The sequence below is a fragment of the Miscanthus floridulus genome, chromosome 5 (assembly GCF_019320115.1).
Source record: "Miscanthus floridulus cultivar M001 chromosome 5, ASM1932011v1, whole genome shotgun sequence".
NCBI lineage: Eukaryota > Viridiplantae > Streptophyta > Magnoliopsida > Poales > Poaceae > Miscanthus > Miscanthus floridulus.
Window position 1 is genome coordinate 73,781,440 of NC_089584.1, and position 16,871 is coordinate 73,798,310.

Consider the following 16,871-nt stretch of genomic DNA (forward strand, 5'->3'; position numbering starts at 1 on the left):
TAGCGCAATACTCGTTTCGCTTCATAATTGTCTAACCTCTTGGCTTATGTTGTTGTAGATTTTTTTAATAGGCTATTCACCATTTTCTAGCCATTAGGATCTTTCACTTGCGCATGTATTCCCCTGCCAAAATCTACAATTGTTTTTTTACTAGGAAGAAAAAAAAAAGGAGAGAATGTTGTGGGTTGCAGAATACTTGATGATTTCAACCAGCGAGTTGACATGGCCTGCTACTTTTGTCTGGGGCTAATGTTCTTGTTAACTTGCGTTGTTGGTGCCCTCAGAGGTGAGTTGCAAACTTTTGTGCTCGGCAATTGATCTTCGATCTATCATTTGTTGTTTCCAACTTGGCGTCTTTTAGTTTCACCGCAATCCTCTCCACCCACTATTAAGACGCATAAGCACTGAGTTAACGTGTTTTTTCTTGATCGTGCCTAGGCATGTATTTCATTAAGCGGAGGTAGAAAAAGATTACAAGTTACCACTCATTGGTAAGCACCAAGCTTACCAGAGAGAAGGAGAACCAAAACACAATGAAAAGAAAAAAAGAACTGAAACAACTCTGTCCCTAACCACACAACGACGTACTCGACCGCTCATCCCGCGCTCAAAGCAACAGAACAGGTTCTGTGATGACAAGAAGAAGCAAACTTGCAACAACTGATGTTAGCATTAACTCCTTAAGCCGTCTCGGGCAGAAGCACGTTAACCTCCGAGACGAAGTCATCTAGAAATACATCATACTGGAAAAGGACCTTGAAGGCCTCATGCTTGGACTCTAATAGCGGTTTAGTAAAGATGCACTACTATAGAAGTTAACTGTAGGGGTGGCTCTAGAGCCTCTGTAGGGGCAGCTGCGCCAGCCGCCCTTCCCAGGGTGTTCCTACAGAGGGTGCCTCTGTAGGGGCGGTTTCCTGACCGCCCCTGCAGTGCCCTCTGTAGGAGCGGCTGATGTTTTCAGCTGCCCCTACAGTGCCCTCTGTAGGGGTGGCTGGTAATATCAGCCGCCCCTGTAGTAGACTTCTGTAAGGGCGGCTGTATCACCAGCCGTCCATGCTGTGTGTATTTGTAAGGGCGGTTCAATCAAGAACTGCCCCTACAGTGGATTTTCCAGCAAAAAAAATAAATAATTCAAATTCAAATCTAACCACATATATATATATATATATATATATATAATTCAAATTCGAATCTGACCGCCACAAATATATATATATACATCCACAAACACACGACCATTATACATGTAATGCCATTTAAAATCAAACTAGTCCTTGTTTGAAGTATCTAATGATCAAAAGAATGGCTAATCCTAGCTGATGATCAAAAGTTTAGCATAGCACATGTCCATGAAAACCAACAAACATTGGGCAAAAGCACAAAATCCACAACCATACAGCCATTAGGTCATGACCAATGAATCGGTTGGTTGCACATCCGTTAGTACTATGATCGGCTTGCTGTTCACAAGCTGGTAGCAGCATCCAAAAGTACCTGAAAAATGATAGAATCAGTAGTCTAATAAAGTACAAGTTCCAATGTACATAGTTGTACATTGGAATAAACTAGAAGATAGCAATTTGCCTCCAAAAATTGTACAGCTAAGGGGTAGCAGCATCCAAAAATTGTCAAAGACCAATAGCAATCGCCCACCAAAATAACACAAGAAATTTGATGACGATCGATCTCAAATGATAGTAACCATTAGTAAGAAGAAATCCACGGATCTTATTGCAAACTGATCACTGAAGTTTAAAACAAGCTTTGTGTTGAACTGAAAATAAAAATAAAAATAAAAACAAGCTTTGCTTAGATACTACTGCAGTCTACCAAACTAAACAGATCAAGCACTTGGAATAAACTAGATAGACCGTGAGCAAACAAGAAGGATAGAACAACAGTCAATGAACTGAGAATGCAACTCTGGACCAAGGATACACTGAACTGAAAAAGATAGGCTGCACCTAAACCATTTAACTACTAGAAATACTAGCAACGAATGGAACAAAGGCCTAGCTACCAGCCAAAAAGAAAAACATGAAAGGAAACCTTAATGATCAGCTAGCTGCTGAAACAAAGTTTTAGAAACATGTATGTACCATGCTACCTGCACTGTTTTTAATCTTTCAATGAACAAAGCATGTAAATGTTTTCAGGAACTAATAGAAGGTCAAATTTTGGCTCCAGGTACTATTTGCAATAGTGCCAATGTTCTATCCTAAGAGATCAATTTAGAGAGTTGAGATCTGAAATACAAACCACATACTAAGCATCAAGTATATACAAGCAGCCTTTATGAAATAAAACATTAGAAATCTTACATTGAAGCCACCAAATTTTGCCTCCAAACTAATGCACGAGAGCACAGAGAAGCATACCTGTTTTGGAGGGGCTACAGCAGGCCTAGCAGAGTAGAGCACACAACCAGAGGTCTGCATAAAAGAGCAAACACCCACCAGCAAGTATCAAGAGCCCAGAAGTTGCATAAATTGCAATTAAATAGTTCAAATGTACTGTTATTTTGTTTCCATTTACTAATTTTAGATATAAAAAACTGAAATGTAAGAAGTCAAGTACACACCAGCAAGGAGGCATAGATATTTTGTTAAAATGTAACACAGTGAACTGCTCACAATTAACCAAACAAAACTAGTAGTTTTAACATGAAGTTTGACTAGTACCAAGCTAGTAACTTATATCTCATGAGAACATCACAGGTGCACAGCATGGCTGAGAGGTCACAATTCTCACAAATAAAAATTATGAGGATAGCATTAAAGAGGTCACAAATGCACACCACTCATAGAGTCATAGTTCGTTACAGGTTTTCATAGTGCACAAATAAAAATTTCACTTATAGGAAAATATCTATCTAAGTTCACTGCTGAATTAAACTAACACAGTCCAAATGTTCTAAAATGTTGGCTGAGTTAGAGCTTTACAGCTTGCTGATTCATACAGTTTTGTTGTTAAAACTTATTTAGTAAAACTAGGAACACATAAATTAGCAACAAGCTACTGAGCACATCAGAAAATTTTTTGACAAACTCCACAGCTGCATGGGATGCTGGTAGATCAATTACATACAATACATCGAGTAAGCTGTAAATTGTTCATCAAGTACCTCCCATACTGCTGCTGCTACTCTCGAACTGACCAAGAATGAAATCTAAGAGCTGCTGTTACAACTACCAAGATGTAGCACAGATCAAAATAAGTTATGAGTCGCAGCAACTGCATGGAAACAAAGATAGTATAAGAACAAAAAGCATACACAAAATCACTTGCCAGACCTCAAATTACATATGCTTTGTATTGTGCCTACAAAAATGAAGAGATGCTCACCCAGCTATGCAGGTCCAGTGCAAATCTGCATGGTCTGATGTGTGAATATCTGAAAAAAATAGTTCACCAAGAATTAGCTATTATTACATACTACAAACAGTCAAGCACTGGTAAAACATACACCAATTAGTAATTTTAATGCAATTTTCTTATAACTAAATTTCAATTTATCTACATCTCAAATAGGAAAGGGATATTTTAGAATTAATTAATAGAGTGATACCAATATTAGTTAAGCAATTGCAGGCTTCCAGCTGTGAGTTCTTGGAAATTGGTTCTTTGGGAAAGAATTCCAGCTGCTTCCTCAGTGCCCTCAGCACTTTCTTCTGCAGCAGAGCTGTTGTGGAACCAAACAATCAAGATTCAGTAAGCAGGGGCTGCCTGTAAGACACGACAGCACCACATAATTCAGTAAATTTCCTGGAATCTCAAAGTAATTCACCTGGAAGGCTAGGCACTCTGAAAAAGGGTAGAGAAACAACAGAGCATGCAATACTGTATAAGTAATACGGAATCATAATCACTGTTTTGTTCCAGCATGAATGGAGAAATATGAGGTACTGTAACGCAGGCAAAGGCATGGGTCCTAAAACACATCCAAAGCATAAGATGTAGACAATGTGAGGAGGCATGGATGAATTCTATTTTTTTCTAGAAAAACGGAATCAGAGGCACAATAGGCTGTAATTAATTAGATCAGATCCAAATTAAAAACGGAATCAGCAGGCACCGTAGGCTGTAATCAGATCAAATCCGCATACAAATGGATGAAGCTAGGGTTTGGCAGGTCGCTGTGGCACAACAGACAGAGAAGAGAAGGGATGGGTGTACCTGTTGCCAGAGGCGGGGGCCGGGCCTGAGCTTGCGCCAACCACGCCGGTGCATCGCCCGAGGTGGGGCCGCGGCCGCCGTTGCGCCGACAGAGCTGAAGCCGGGGCCACCGTCGCGGTGTGTGGGGGGGGGGGGGCGGGGGGGGACCGTCGTGTGTGCGCGACTGGTGCCGCGGGCCGTCGTCGTCTCGCCCACGCGCCCACGCTAGGTCCAAGGGCAGGCAGCAGTTGGAGAGAGAAGGGGAGAGAGAGAGAGAGGAAAGGGCGGGAGAGACGGAGATGAGAGGCAGGCGATGGAGGGCTACGGAGGAGGAGGATGGTGGCCACCGTCGTCGCGCCAGCCGTCGGCGCGGACGCTCGCGCCCACCGTGGCCCCCTACCCGCGTCGGAGAGGGAGAGCGAGAGAGAGAGCGAACACGAGAGAGAGAGAGAGAGAGAGAGAGAGAGAGAGAGAGAGGAGGGGAAGATAAGCTTCGTGAAGGAGAAGACGAAGCTGAGTATATATTTGTTTCGGTGGATTCCGACAAGAAGCGGGAGAAGCAAGAAAGAAGCTGAGTAGAAGCCAGATAAGGTAAGGCGAAGCAGGAGAATCAGCTTCCGTTAGAATCCGATCCAAGAGATCTGTGTCGTCGGTTGTGGAGATCGAACGGGCGAAATAATTTGGGCGACGTGGCACGTGGTTCTGGCGGCCAAAGTAAACTCATTTGATAATAAGAGATATATAATTCAAATTCGAATCTGACCGCCACAAATATACAATAACTAAAACAACTACAACAGTTTAAAATTGCAAAATTGAACCTTTAAAAATGAGAAAAAAAATTTAAATTTTAAAAAATTAAAATCAAAACTACTAAAATAATTTTAAGACACCAAATGATCTCAAATGAAAATTTGATAAACATAAAAGTTGTATAGGTCATGAAGATCTACAACTTTTATTTTGGTCATCTTGTCATTCGACAAAATTTGAACCTTTCAAATTTGAAATTTGAAAAAATAACAAGTTCAAACCAAAATTTGATACCCAAAATGATTTTAACATAAAAAGTGATGAATACCAAAATTGTTCAACTCATTAATATCTACAACTTTTATTTTATTCATCTTGTCATTTGACAAAATTTGAACCTTTCAAATTTGAAATTTTGAAAAACGACAAGTTCGAACCAAAATTTAAGACCCAAATTAATTTCAACATAAAAAGTGATGAATACCAAAGTTGTTCAACTCATAAATATCTACAACTTTTATTTTTGTCATTTCTTCATTTGACAAATTCTTAGCACACATTGTTAACTAATTTTACACATCTCATATATTTTATAAAACCTTGAGAGATGTGTCACATTTGTGAATAATGTCACTACCACTTTGTCATATGAAGAAATGACAAATACAAAAGTTGTAGATCTTGATGAGTTATTCAACTTTGGTATTTATCACTTTTTCAGCTGAAATTATTTGGGATACCAAAATCTTGTCTGAAGTTGCATTTTTTTGAAATTCAAAATTTAAATTGCTCAAACTTTTCATATGTATATATTGACAAAACCAACAAAATAAATTGATAGAGAATGATTTTAGAAAAATTTAGGAGAAAAATCATCAGATTTGGAGTTAGTATTAGGAAGAAAAACTAGTTACAAAGTTGACCTACAGATTAAAAAAAAATCACACTGTTCACTATGATCATGTAAGAATTATCTAGGACAGTGTGATTTCTCTTTTTAATCTGTGGGTAAACTTTGTAACTAGTTGTTCTCCCTCATACTAACTCCAAATGTGATGGTTTTTTTTCCTAAAAATTTCTAAAATCATGCTTCAGCATTTAAGTTTGATCAAACTTGGATGTGACAATGTTTTACACATTTTAAAATTTAAAATTTGACAAGATCAAACTAAATTTTAAAACCCTAAATGATTTAAGATGAAAAAGTGATGAATACAAAAGTTGTTCAACTCATCAAGATCTACAACTTTTATTTTGATCATCTTATCATTTGACAAAATTTGGACCTTTCAAATTTGAAATTTTAAAAAAATGACAAGTTCGAACCAAAATTTGAGACCCAAAATGATTTCAACATAAAAAGTGATGAATACCAAAATTGTTCAACTCATTAATATCTACCACTTTTATTTTAGTCATCTTATCATTTGACAAAATTTAAACCTTTCAAATTTGAAATTTTGAAAAACGACAAGTTCGAACCAAAATTTGAGACCCAAATTGATTTTAATATAAAAAGTGATGAATACCAAAGTTGTTCAACTCATGAATATCTACAACTTTTATTTTGGTTATTTCTTTATTTGATAAATTCTTAGCACACATTGTTCACTAATCTTACACATGTCTCATATAATTTATAAAACCCTACGAGAGATGTGTCACATTTGTGAACAATGTCACTACCACTTTGTCATATGAAGAAATGACCAATACAAAAGTTGTAGATCTTGATGATTTATTCAACTTTGGTATTTATCACTTTTTCAGCTGAAATCATTTGGGGTACTAAAATCTTGTCTGAAGTTGCTTTTTTTTAAATTCAAAATTTAAATTGCTCAAACTTTTCATATGTATATATTGACAAAACCAATAAAATAAATTGATAGAGAATGGTTTTAGAAAATTTTAGGAAAAAAATCATCAGATTTAGAGTTAGTATGAGGAAGAAAAACTAGTTATAAAGTTGATCCATAGATTAAAAAAAATCACACTGTTCGTTATGATCATGTAAGGATCATCTAGAACAGTGTGATTTCTCTTTTTAATCTGTGGGTAAACTTTGTAACTAGTTGTTCTCTCTCATACTAACTCCAAATGTGATTTTTTCCCTAAAATTTTCTAAAATCATGCTTCAGTATTTAAGTTTGATCAAACTTGGACGTGACAATGTTTTACACATTTTAAAATTTGAAATTTGAAATTTGATAAGTTCAAACTAAATTTTAAAATCCTAAATGATTTAAGATGTAAAAGTGATGAATATAAAAGTTGTTCAACTCATCAAGATCTACAACTTTTATTTTGGTTATCTTATCATTTAACTAAATTTGGACCTTTCAAATTTTAAAATTTGAAAAAAGACAAATGGGCACTACAGGGGCGGCTGGTGATTGAGCCGCCCCTACAGATCAGCCCCAACTATAGGGGCGGCTTAGGTTACCAGCCACTCATCTGTAGGGGCGGCTGGGCTGCTGGTGCCCGAGGACGCCCACTGTAGAGACGCCCCCGACCCCAGCCGCCCCTAGTGTGGGAATCTAGCGTCGTGATGGACTCGTACTTCTGGATTGGTGCAGTGTCTACGGGCTGGGTTGAATTCCCGAGCCCTCACTTACCACGAGAACCTTCTGCACACCTAGAGAGTTAGGTTGACCCCGAGGTTTAGCAGCGATTTAAAATGTTATTTAAGATATGATATAATTATGACTTATGTTGTCCAAATACGAATATGGGTATCAGATAACACGTGGATTTGTTATTTTTGAAAAAAAAATGACACAGCGATATACAACCGCTATATCTTAATAATATAATAGTTATAATATACAAAATAAAAAATGTCAAGTTTTCTGTTTTCAACAAAACACAATTTACTGAGAAATTAAATATGCTATCATGCTTTGAGCTGCTGATCATATGATAAGATACCAAGCAAAGATATATCAGATGCGAAAAAGTCTACTTCACCCCCACCTTTCATACTTGGTCTACTTTACCCCCCAACTATGAAACCGTCTGTTTTACCCCCTGAACTTTCCAAAACCGTCTATTTTACCCCCTGGGCGGCTTTTCAGCGGCGGTTTTGATACAGTAACAGCGGGTTTGCTACAGTACCGGCGGGTTTGCTCATGTGGAGTCCAATAAAATTAGATTTTTCATTTTATGATTTTTCTATGATTTTTAAAAAATTCACCGAAAATAATAAAAAAAAAGAAATTCAAAACGCGGTACTGTAGCAAACCCCTCCGGTACTGTAGCACCCGCCGCTGAAAACCACCCAGGGGTAAAATAGACGGCTTTGGAAAGTTTAAAGGGTAAAACAGACGGTTTCATAGTTGAAGGGTGAAGTAGACTAAGTATGAAAGGTGAGGTTGAAGTAGACTTTTTCCAATCAGATGCGGCTCCTTTTTTACACGAGGGTCACATGCACTCACAGCTGGCCTTCGGCGACCAGAGACAGAGGGTGGACCTGGAAGATAAAATGCAAGGAGTAGAGGTAGAGCGATTGCGACTGCTGGATGGTGCTCGCCGCTGATTTCCGCCGAAGATGGACCTTGCTGCCGCCCACCGGCTGCTGGAAGAGACGGCGGCGTTTGCTGGGAACTGGGATCGATCGGGAAGACTCGTGGACCCATAGTCAAGACGAAGTATGGGCCACTGACGCTGATTCATGTGTTGGGCCATATGCAAAGGAAGCCTGGCCGCGTCTAGTACGCGTATCTAAGCTGATACGTCTCCAGATTGCTGAGTACGGCTGAGATACATATCCAAGGAGTATCCCATGTGTATTCGTATCCAATACGGTACCAGATACGTGACCCTATGAAGTATCCGCACATCATAGACTATGACAGCTCTCATGCCTCCATATTTGGAGTCTGTATAATTAGAAATGGCAATGGGTACCTGAAATCTGACGACTTTTTATCCTATTATAAGACAAGGACATGGATCAACTTCTATACCCATGGATATAGTACCTTTTTAAAGCCGATTTATCATATATTATGGAGTAATTGAGTGTTTTAATCGTATGATGTTTCAACTTGTCTGGTGCTTATGCCCAAAAGACAATAGAGTATAAATATGGAATATTTTTAAAACTTTCATGAAAGTACAGAACTGTAGAGAAAAAAAAAGAAAAAAGAATACATTGTTTTTAGTAACCGTGCTCCTGTTCACATTGTTTTTAGTAACCGTTCTCCTGTTCACATTGTTTTTTTTTTCTTTCGATCTTTCAATGACCCTAGCTCGTTGAGCTGAAGTCCAAACAAGAAATCATCCGACGAGCTCTATGCATATATGATCCGAGCTATATAAAAAAATTATTTTTTTATCACTCATTAAAACTCTCGTTGAACCCTTTGCCACTTTACGCTTTCTAACACACAAAATGTATTCTAGGTATTAAACTAGAGCACTTGTTACAAGTGTAGATCTCGTAAATAAACTTGGAATAAATATATAACTCAATTAAATAAAACTCTGGTTAAACCCTTTGCCACTTTAAGCTTTCTAACACACGAAACGCATTCTGGGTATTACACTAGAGCACTTGTTACAAGTGTAGATCTAGTAAATAAACTTGGAATAAATACATAACTCCATTAAATAAAGTAACCAGAGATAATAGAGTAATATTTTGGATGTTGCTAGAAGACTAGCTGCACCTGCCGAGGTACAGGGTAGACGAAACACTAATAGGCCGTTTCCTCAACTCTTGCCTATCCTTTCTCACGGATATTTTCTATACTACAACCATAGTTGGACATGCAGTCCGAGCCCGTCGGCTTGGCCCAGGGCCCGTTCTTTTTGGCCCGGCCCAAGCATGGCCCGGCCCAGCAGCTAGCGGGCCCGGGCTGGCATGGCCCAGAGGAGCAGGCCATGCCTAGGCCTTACCCGAGGCACGTGGGCTGGCACGGCATGGCCTGCTACAGACCCGGAGGCCCGCTAGCGGCCCGGCATGCCGCCTCCCTGCGCCCCGCATATATAAGCGGGGAGTCCCTACTTGCCCAGTCGCCTCGCCTCGCCAGCTCTGCAGTCCAATCGCCTCGCCCGCTCTGCTCCGCTCTCCGCTCCCAACCCTAACCATAATCCCCACTCGCTCGCCTAGTCGCCTCGCCGACGGTCGGTTCCGCAGTCCGCTCCCAACCCTAACCCTAATCCCCACTCGCTCGCCGGCTCACCACGGCGCAATCTCTGCTCCCTCTCTCGCCCGCATCCACGATCTGGCGAGTTTGAGCTCTCTCGTGATCTACTGATCTCGTCCGTCGTCCCCGACTCTGGTGACCTCGATCCACCTATCTGACCCTATCTCCACTCTCCTCCCTTCTCCCTCTCTCCTCTCTCTCTCTCGGTGAACTATGTGAGTTCGTGACCGTGTTCTCGTCTGTCCCTCCTCCGTCGTTCGCCATTGTTTCTAATCGGTGTCTCTCCTCTAGGTGGCCCTCGTCATCTCCGGCACCAGGCTCCGGTTGCGCAGGTACTCCACTAACCCTAACCCCAACCCTAACCCTAGATCGGTCTTCTTCACTTCTTGTGTCTCTTCCACTGAACGACTGACTCTGGATCTGTATCTCTATCTCTCTAACTCTCTGTTTTTCTCCTCCGTGCAGGTCGGTTGTTGATGCCTCGTCGTCCTCTTTCTGTGGCATAGACCGGGCATGGCGGCCATGTGCACCGTTGAGGAACGATGCTGGAGATCAGCCGTTCGTGGTCAAGGTCTCCATGGTGGATGACGATGATGTCGTCTATCCACTCACCGGCAACGATGACCTGATCGCGGTAGGGCTGGTCCCCGAGGACGACGATGACATCCGTGACGACGCTGCTGTGTTGTTGGGTATCAATGTCGGTAGCAGCTCTGCTCTAATCGATCTGGACGGTGGCAACGGTGGTGGAGGGGCGGAGCCGGCGCCGTCGGCGATGGCGACAGGGACGTCGGTCGGCTCTAACAGCACAGATGGTACCTCATGCCTTGGTAAGCGTAAATCTGGTGTTTGGGTTGACTTTGATGGGATATATGAGACTATGAATGGTCAAAAGGTTCAAACTACTACTATCTATAAAATGTGTAAGAGTAAATTGTCTGCTAGATCTTCTGCTGGCACTGGCCATTTGATTAGGCACCAGAAATCTTGTAGGAAAAAGGTTGATCACGTTGCTAGGGTTTAGTCTAGGCTTTCTTTCAATCCTGATGGATCTGTGCATAACTAGGACTACAATCCTACTATTGCTCGATCTGAGTTGTGTCGGTTGATTGCTAGGCTTAACCTTCCATTAGGTATAAGTGAGACACAGGCCTAGGAGAATTACGTTGTTCTTGCTCATAACCCTAGGTTTGCCAAGGTTTCTAGATAGACCACCACTAGAGATCTTGGTAAGCTGTTTACTGAACGTTATGATTGGCTTAAGAATTTTGTGTTGCCTATTGCTTCTTCTGTTGATTTGACTTCAGACATTTGGTCTGGTAATGCTAAGGAGGACTATATTAGTGTTGTTGCTCACTATGTGAATGTTGATTGGGAGTTACAGAAAAGGGTTATTGGTCTTAGGCTGATTGAGGTTAAACATTCTGGTGAAAACATTGCTGAAAGAATTGCTGCTGTGGTTGAGGAGTATTATCTAATTGACAAGATTTTCTCTGTCACTCTAGACAATGCTTCTTCTAATGCTAAGGCTATAAACACTTTGACACCTCTATTTGCTTGTTACTTGGGTCCTGATCCTTCACCTGATCCTTTGGATCCTAGTAACCATAAGTACAGTCTTGTATATTAATGTTGTGCTTGTCATATCATTAATCTTATTGTAAAATCTGGATTAAAGGGGTTGAAACCTTACATAGAAGATTTTAGAACTGCAATTAACTTCTTAAATTCCTCTAATCAAAGAATTGTATTGTTCAAGGAATACTGTAATTCTAAGGGTGTTAGACCTAGAAAGTTTGGCTTGGGTATGAATGTTAGATGAAATTCTACTTACCTGATACTTAAACACTTGGTTCCATACAAGAATATCTTTTCTGTGTTCATTAATTCCCATTATGGTTCACAATTGTTCACTACAAATCATTGGTATTTTACTAAGAAGTTATTGGAGTTCCTGGAACTCTTCTATGACTCCACTGTTGTTCTGTCTGGTGTTTATTATCCTACAAGTCCACTTATTCTGCACCATATCCTAGAGATTGCTTCTCATTTGCATGCATGTGAAAAAGATCCAAATCTGAGAGCTATTGTATATCCTATGAAGCTCAAGTTCCTTAAATATTGGCAGGACATACCTCTGTTATATTCATATGTATTCATTCTTGATCCTAGAGCTAAGATGAGAGGTTTCTTTAATATGCTGCAATTACTTGGTGAATACACTAGTTCTGAGTACAGTTCATACTATGCTGATGTCAAAACTGAATTGTATAAACTGTTTAACAAATATGAGAGCAAGTTTGGTGCAGCTAGGTCTCAAAGGGTTGCACAACCATCACATCATACAGGTAAGAAAAAGCAGGCATGGGGAAGAATCCTTGGCTGTGGATCAGGTGTTGTTGGTTCTTCCCCTCTCCCTGCCACTTCATCTTCATCTACTTCTATTGTTTGTGCGCTCTTAGCTTACTTAGACAGTGACAATGTCACTTCTTATGAGGATGATTTTGACCTACTTCTGTGGTGGTGTGCCCACAAGCTAACCTTTCCAATCCTGTCTATAATGGCTAGAGATATCATATCAGTTCCTGTATCTACTGTCTCTTCGGAGTCTTATTTTGGTTTGATAGGTAGGATAATTGAGGAACGGCAACGGCGCTTGTCACCAGAGAGTGTGGAGATGCTGACCTACATAAAGGACTGGGAGTTAGGAGAAAAAAGGGAACAACATGCTGTTGACAACCAAGAACTTGAAGACTCATTCCAGAACTTGTACCTTGATGAAGATGAACCTGCTGGTGGTGCTCCTAGAACTTAGTGAGGTACTAAGGTTGAGACTTGACTCCTAAGGGTGTGTGTGTGATCTATGACTGTGAAAGGGTGTGTGTGACTATGAAAGACTTGTATATCATTTGAACAATGGTTAATTAAGAGCTGGTTGCACTCTTTTTTCCTTTCTAGGGTTTCTCACAAGGGTGAGTTTTACCTAAAAAGGTTTTTAATGAGACAGCATTGCACTAAACAACTCATTTTGGTTATTTCTATTATCTGTTGGCTTTGAAGTTTGGAGTTTGATATCTCTGTTGGACTGTGAATGTATCAGACATTTGGACTTTGATTCTATGAATGTATGAAACTATGATCTATGATCTATGAATGTATTGGACATTCTATGAATGTGTGAAACTATGAGCTATTCGATTCTGTGAATGCAAGGGTAATGGACCGTGGGCTGGCACGGTCCGTAATTCTGGTCATGCTTCATGGGCCGGCATGGCACGAAAAACGGCCCATAGTGTCATGCCTGAGCCTAAGGCTAGGCTGTGGCCCTAAGAGGCACGGCTTGGGAGGCCCAGCGTGCCATGTCGGCCCGACCCCTATCAGGCCGTGCTTTCACGGGCCTAGGCTGGGCCAGGCCAGGCCGGCCCATTGGCCATCTATAACTACAACTGAATGAAGCACCAATAGGCCAGCTCCTCAATTAATTCTTGCCTCACCTCTCTCCTAGATATTTTCTATACTATAATTGGATGAAAACCATCCAAAGGGACACTACTAAAAGAGTGGAAGAATTCAAGCTCCAAGTGTGTGTTTACATGTGAGGGGTGCTCCTTTGTTTATAGTGGGAGGTTACTCGGGAGAGTCGAGATAGTGGGCCATCCAATCCACGTGAAACTTCATCCCAACCCTTAGATCAAACCGACTTGACTAAGTATCAGCATAGATGCACTCCATAGGTCGGTAAGTAACGCCCATAGAAAGTTGGACCTCCTCCTCGTTCCTCCGCCATCCATCTTTCACGTGCTGCTCATCTAAGGTGTGGAGATGCCTGCCACAAAGTGGTTCATTGAAGTTGTGTTTCTTTGCATGCAATGGTAGGTGCCCTTCAATCCTTATATGGCTTCATCATGGTGACCCTCAGTTACAACCAACATTGAATCAATATATACCACAACACTTCACAGTTTGCATGTGGATGGAGTGGACTATGTGTGGGCTAGTTGATAGGTCGAGCAACCTTGGGAGAGGTCAGCTGACCCTCTCTTTGGACCATTTGATTGAACTCAATTTTCCTTGGGCTCTATAATGAGTAAAGAAGCTTTAGACCAAATTTGAGGGTTATTGAGCTTGGTGCTGGGTCATCTGACCTATGTTATGCTCTACTGACCCTTCTCTCTCTCCTATTTCAACTCAACCTGTATCGCGATCTTCCGTAAAGCGTAAATTTTGCGTTCGAACTCCTAATTTGGTAAAACAAAAGTACATTTCATTCATCTCTACGAGCTCTTCGACATGGTGGGGTCAAATATATGATTGGATCAAATATTTAATCATGTTGAAACTTCTAGGTGAGCCCTTGTTTGAGTATCCTTGATCCTTTAGTTTAAGGGTTGTGGTTGTTCATACACTATATATGCATGGTATTTGTGCACCAAATCATCTATGTTCCTTGCAAAACATGTAGGGACACAATATTTGTGGAACTCGTTAGATTTAAGCCCTATAGCTAAGGTGTTAAGTAAGATTTGAAAGTAGTCATTTTTATTATCAAGCCCTATAGCTAAGGTGTTTCTTAAGATATTAATGTTGTCATTTTTATTATCTTTTGGCTGTTGGATTATTTGAGTTAAGGACTGCAAATAAGAAATCTCTCAAAAATAAACCACACAAATGCACACATACATACCATAATCTGTACATGCATTTCCACATCATTGAACTCTATTTGGTTTTAATATAATTAGTTTGGTTTTGCCAAATTAAGGTACACTTTGTTGGCTCAAAAAACAAAAAAAGCATACTGTTGGATGGAAACTGAAATGCACGCATGATACCACAAACTACAAAGCTAATTTGGAGTTTGGACTGCACTCTTTCCCAATTCTTATGCAGATATTTTTGGTCCGATGCAACGATACTTGCACACATGCACGAGCATGACCAAATTGTCGTGAAATATGTAGCTAGCAACTAGGACATTTTCCTCTATGTGTCTCACGATCAATAAAGTGGACACAAGTAGAGAAACACAAAGGCATAAAATAGGAAAACCATTCATTATTCACTGAATATTCATAATTACAATGCTAAGTATATATACACCGAACAAAGCCCAAGAGTTTTGTACGAGTCCACGTAAAGAATGGACTAGAATTGGGATTCATCCTCATTTCCTTCCTGGTTGGAGTCCATATGTGTTACAACACCAAATATACATCTTTATTTAATCGCAAGGGATTGTCCATGCAATTGACATAATATTATTTATATTAACAGATCACGAGGTGACATGATTTCTAGTGGGTTTTGCATGCCTCAGGCAGTAAGACTTGAGCCTCTCCATCCCATCCTCCAACAGAGGAGGATCTACCGCAAAGGTTACACGGAGCTAGTTCTTCATCCCAAGCCCACTGCCGGCATTACACCCATAAAACTCTATGAATTGAGAATTTAAGCAGTGGTTCAATAATCTATCGTTTGTTAGTTAATAAAAGATTACCCAATTTCTGTCCAAGCCCAGATGGTTTTCTGGTTTAGTTTTATCAAAAGTTTTGGGAAGTCATTAAAAGTAACCTACTACATATGTTTCAAAATTTTCATAAAAGGGATTCACCATTGTTTATTTTAAACATTGGTGTTATCACCCTCATTCCAAAGGTGCTAGTAGAAATTTGAATACATCAGTATAGACACATTTATTTGCTCAATGTTAGTTTTAAATCTTTACCAAAGCGGATACTATCGCATTAATATGGTGGCTAATGATCACATAATAAGCCCAACTCAATCGGCTTTCAGGAGAGGATGCAACATCTATGAAGGGGTTGTTATCCTACATGAGAAATACATGAAGTCCACTGAAAGAAACTAAACGTGATCATTTTCAAAACAAATTTTAAGAAAGCCTATGATAAGGTTAGATGACCTTTTTGCTACAAACTTTGCATAAGATCCTTTGCCCAAATGGATTGAAAACTTTGTCCTTTATGGGAGTGTAGCAAATAGTGTAAATGATAAAGATTGGACACTTCTTCCAAACAAAGAAAGGCCTTTGCCTAAAGGACTCATTCTCTCCTATTTTTCTAGATCATTGTTGCTGACATGTTAACAATCTTCACTAATAGAGCCAAAGAAGAAGGGCAGTTAAGTGGAGTGATGCCACATGAAGGTACCGTGACGCCTAAGAGGGGGGGATGAATTAGGCGACTTAAAATTCTAACTCTTGAACTATGACCTCTTTTTCTAACCTTAGCAAAATCTATGTAAAAGATAAACTATCTAAATGTGCAACTATGGTTTTGCTAGTGTGTTGCTATCTCTACCGCAAAAGGAGTAGAGCAATCAATGTAAATGCAGAAGCTAAAGAGCAAGGTAGAGATATGCAAACTCTCATCGATGACTCTAGTATTTTTACCGAGGTATCGAGAAGCATGCAAGCTTCCCCCTAGTCCTTGTTGGAGCCCCTCACAAGGAATCCCTTGTAAGGGCCAAGCTCTCGGTCAGGTAACTCTGTGGATAGCCTCGGGCCTTCCCCATGCGTAAGTGGGTCTCCGACATGCCTTCCAGCAAGCCTCTCCTGGATGCTCCCCACCGTCTTCACTATCAAACTTCCGACTGAAATGCCGTGGGCCTTGTTCCCTCTGGTACACGGTGGCGGCCACACCACAAATGCGGTTGGTGTGATCTCGCAAGACTACAAGCCCCTTCGATGTACAACAATGGTGCGCGCAAGCACCGAGTGGAAAGAGGTATGCAAACCTCACTAAACACTAGGCCTAAACCTAGAGCAAGCGCATAAGCGGTGGTCTAATCAAC

General features: G+C 40.5%; 1 long non-coding RNA gene across 1 annotated transcript; it reads right to left on the reverse strand.

Annotated features, from left to right (window-relative positions):
- Positions 1-1,246: 1,246 nt before the first annotated feature.
- Positions 1,247-3,724, reverse strand: LOC136452346 (uncharacterized). Its single transcript, XR_010758806.1, has 5 exons — positions 3,569-3,724; positions 3,346-3,394; positions 3,125-3,234; positions 2,379-2,432; positions 1,247-1,494 (listed from the first exon to the last, which is right to left on the reverse strand). It is a non-coding gene; the product is annotated as an uncharacterized lncRNA (long non-coding RNA).
- Between the last annotated feature and the right edge of the window lie 13,147 nt (positions 3,725-16,871).